Here is a 4,974-nt window from a genome sequence, read left to right on the forward strand (position 1 = left end):
TTGTCCCGCTTTTTTTTCAAAACGAAGTAGCTTTGGAGTACAAAAATGAACCGGAAATAAACCGGATAAAAATTGATCGATGTGCTGTTAAAATAAATTTTGTCAACAAGAACCTTTTGAGTCTTAAAATGTTCCGAAAATTTTCCAATATTTAATAAAATCAAATATCTTTTGGATCAGATACAGTCCCAGAAATTACCCAGTGAGTGATATTTATCGAGTGCCATTTGGATTGGAGAAAGTCCCAAGCATTTTTCAAAGTGAGATTAAAAGAATGCCAACCTGAGATCATTTCAATAACTTTTGGATCAAATATTAATCCGACTATTTTCCAGTCTAAAACTGATCGATTACCTTTTGGACCAATCTAAGATTACTCAAATGCTTTTTGGATCAAACATTAACCCGACTATTTTCCAGCCTGAAACTGATCGATTACCTTTAGGACTAAACACTGTCCCGAGTATGTTTCAACGCGAAAATTTCAAAATGTCTTCAGCCCATCAAGACTACAGTAACGAACATCTTTTGAAGTGATTTTAAACAAGTACCTTTGGGTCTAAAAATGTTCCGATAGTTTTCAAATAATAAGATCAAATATCTTTTGGATCAGATACAGTCCCAGATATTTCCCAAAGAGTGATATTTAACGAGTATCATTTGGATTGGAGAAAGTCCCAAGCATTTTTCGAAGTGAGATTATACGAATGCCTTTTGGCACTAAAAACCATCTGAATCTTCTCCAACTTGAGATTATTAGAATACCTTTTGGATCAAATATTAATCCGACGATTTTCCAGTCTGAAACTTATCGATTACCTTTTGGACCAATCTGAGAATATTCGAATGCCTTTTGGATCAAACATTAACCCGACTATTTTCCAGTCTGAAACTGATCGATTACCTTTTGGACTTAACATTGTCCCGATTATATTTCAACGCGTATATTTCAAAATTTCTCTAGGCCATGAAGACTACAATAACGAACATCTACCCTTGTTCCGATAGTTTTCAAATAATAAGATCAAATATCTTTTGGATCAAACACAGTCCCAAATATTTCCCAGTGAGTGATATTTATCAAATGCCATTTGGATTGGAGAAAAGTTCCAAGAATTTTTACAAAGTAAGATTACACGAATGTCTTTTCACTCTAAACACTTTCTGAATATCCTCGAATCTGAGATTATTCGAATGCCTTTTGGATCAAACAATAACCCGACAATTGTCCAGTCTGAAACTGATCGATTACCTTTTTGGACCAATCTAAGATTAATCGAATGCCTTTTGGATCAAACATCAAACCGACTATTTTCCAGTCTGAAGCTGATCGACTACCTTTTGGACCAAACATTGTCCCGAGTATGTTCCAACGTTTATATTTCTAAATTTCTCTGGGCCATAAAGACTACAGTAACAGTATATGAAGTGTCTACCTATGTTATTAAAATTAGAATCCAATTAGCAGCAGATCCCGAAAAAGGAAATAACCGTTACTATTCCACACCAATCGGTAACATCTGAGCGTTCGATCGCCTTCGAATAACGAATTGCTCGCTAATATTCGTACCCCGGGCAACGATCAATAATTGCCCAATCACCACCGGCCGAGTGGAGCGTCGGCCAGCAGGACCAATTTGTCTACATTCGGAGATCGCAGCAGCGCTGACGAAAGTGCGCTCCAAATTAGATAGGAAAGCCCACCAATGGACAGTTCGTCAACACTTTCGCCTCTAGTTTGTTGGAGCCATATCGGCGCGGCTTATGGCAGCTGCTCCAGATTTGGATCACCCATATGCCGTCGTCGGTCGACCAAGCCAGTTTGAACTGGGGAGCCAGAGTTTGGGCAGAAAAATGTTAATTCCAACCAGATTGAGATGCCATAGAGAAAAGCTGACGACGACGACGACGACGATGGTGCAGCTTGGCAATATCAACAACTTTACAAGTGGTGGTTGCTGCTGCCGAGACATTTTCCCACGAGTTTGTTTTCATTCTCCACTACTTTCAGTCAGCCACACACAACTAGTAGCAGTCCGTCGAACTCATCGCGCCAAGTTCGGTTGTTGGTTGCTGCCAGTTTCTCATTGAGCATTTTTTCTTCGGTTTTTGCTTATTTTTCTTTACCACTTTTTCACCATCTTCATGGCGTACAGCAGTAGCTTCGAACCAAGAGTTCTGCGGCGGCAAACTCACGGCAGCAGCGTTTCTCGTATATTTTAATAACAACCACCGAGTTAGCACTGCTCCATAGTCTTCGGGCAGCTCCTCGCAACTCGGATTGTTTAATGGTATAGTACGGGAATGTATTTATTGGTTCGTTGCTTCTGCTTTTTCGATGCGACATGATATGGTATATTAAGCGAAACACACTAAAGAAAAAAACTCACAGCGTCGCAGTATCAAGAACCTGTAAGAAAAAAAAACCAGGCTTATGGGAAGCATCACATTAAGGCTTAGCGCATTTTTCTCAAACAAATACTTGTCATCCGGGAACCGGGCGGCCGTCTTCGTCGTCAGTAGAAAAAGATGACTAATGTCCTCGATTACGAGGCGATGTGTCCCGTCCGTCGATCAAACGCGGAACACATGTGCAACCAATTTGGGCGCGATTGTTTGTCTGTCTTTCACTCGAAATCCGTTCCATTTGGGAAGACGTTTTTCTTTCATCACTTATTCCGGAATGGGAGGAACCATGGTGTAGAAGAAGGGAAAAAAATTGGTCAACAACTAAAGTTATTTCCATCGTTTTTCCGGCCATCAATTTGCCGAAAAAAAACCAACTAACTTGGAACGAGCGCACTTCACCAAAAACTTACTCTCGCGGTCGAAAGAAGGAAGAGGGAAGAAAATATGAACGAGTTTTCACACGGTTCATCTAATTGCAATACAGCCTAAAGTGTAGCAACGGCCATGCCTCTAATCACTAATTACGCTCTCTTTCTTGCTGTTGTTTTTTCTTGGCGCAACTCCGCCATAGTCTACTACGATAATTATGTTTGTTCGCAAACATTTGAACGATCACACTTTCCGACGACGACCAATTCTACCCAAAGCTAGAGAGTGAACATCCAACGTCCGACTTCCTTCCTTTTGGGGTTTTACGACCACCACCGGACCAAGAGCCCGGGGAAAGGTCGGCGGCACGCCGCCCATGCGAAAATTGCCCCTTTCTCCTCATCTCTGGAGCGCCACTAACTGAGTCGAACCATATCGGCTCGAAGCCGCCGGTTGATGGGAACCAAATCGTGTCCGGACACGTTTTGCCGAGTTCCGAGCTGATAACGACACTTATCCGCGGTTGCCGCGGGTGAAAGTTCTCATCAGCTGCTTGCTAGTGTATTCGCACGCCCACGCGACCTTCGTCCGCCCATCCATTGCAGCCAGCCGCCCTCGCTAAACGTCAGTCAGGCGTTTTTTTTTTTCGATTATTTTTAGAAGCGCAACTTGCTGAACTTTTTTCATCGCCCGTCCCTGTTACTGAGAGCTTGCGGTTGCGAAAAGGTTTCTCTCTTCTCCCTTTTCAGTGGAGATTTGTTTACACTTCATGGGAATCGACTCCCTAACCACATCCGGTCACCGGAAGGGACCTGTACCGGTTTCAGTTCAGTTCAATTCAATTCAACAGATTTGCAAAGCCAACTGCGTTAACGATTACTTGAGGTGTCAATTGATGCCTTAATTGACAGCTGAAATGTTAACAATGTCAATCGGTTATTGCCGCCGCGTTATATGTCTCAATTCCCGATCAACGCCACCGCCGCAATTATTCGATCGATTTTAATGAACCCACTTGAGGCTGGAAAACTAGCCGTCTCGCCGCAGCCATCGTCGGCTGAAGCGCTTGACATTTTTCACATGGTTCGTCCCCATTCAACCGTGTTCGTTCCCTTTGGCTTAGCTTAGCTTCGCCTTGCGCCGGCAAGGCGCATTAACAGCTCCGGATTGTTTACAGTAATTTTCCAATTGAGCCGGGCACATATTCTCGAAGAAGAATACACATACTCGACCGAACTCGACTCCTCAAAATACCCCGGGTCTCTCTCCACGGACGAACTATTTGGTATAGATAGAGATAGACAGAGAGCGGCGCGTCCGTCGGCTGAGGTTTGTCGAGTGCCATTCGTTATCGATACACAAAACATCAAATGGCCGCCGAAAGCCGACGCCGCAAGGCAAGGGGTCCAACGATTTTCGAATGTCATACGAACTATCACCGTGGAGATAACTGTATTTTTTTTCGATTCAAACACCATTGCAGTGGGGGAAGAGGAGCAGGGAAGGGCGGCAATTGTTGGCTCCATCAATGAGCGAGAAGCGCGGTCACATTTTGGCGTACCCAGGCCTCAGAGGTATTTGTGACCGGCCTGAAACTAGAACTACCGGGGAGGGGTCGCCATAAGTGGTCACCTACTTCCAACTGGCCAATTCATTGTCAACCGTGTAGAGTCGTTTGTTTTATTAGTGGCATTTTGAGTTGTTTTCTCCCTTTGGCTGTGAAAACAATGAGCATTTCTAATTTTTTTTTTAAATTTTAACACTGACAAATTTACCAAGCAGAATTTAGTAGAATTGCTTTAAAATGGCACCCGCTTAACGAAAAATTAGCTTGGAATAGTTTTAGGCCCAGTGATTTAAATTTGGGTGGATTATGACAAAAATTTGATATTTATTCCGGCTTAATTGAGACGTAGAATAAGTTGACTCGAAATGTCAACAGTCACTTCAGTGAGTTTTTTTAATTGATCAAAATCATGAAGGAATCTTTCGGAATTTGTTTTAGTCGGACACGATGACACGTTTGACAAATTTCCGGTAACAAGCCGCAGCCCGTAATGGCAAATTATTGTTGTTTGTCAAGTTTACAACATTCATTAGTTTATTTTCCTCTCGTTCGAAGAAAACTGAAAACCTTCATCCATATCTCGGTCCGAAGTAAGTATTTTTTATCCGGCGACAGCCCACGGACTTCGG

Source organism: Uranotaenia lowii, chromosome 1 (assembly GCF_029784155.1).
Source record: "Uranotaenia lowii strain MFRU-FL chromosome 1, ASM2978415v1, whole genome shotgun sequence".
Lineage (NCBI taxonomy): Eukaryota > Metazoa > Arthropoda > Insecta > Diptera > Culicidae > Uranotaenia > Uranotaenia lowii.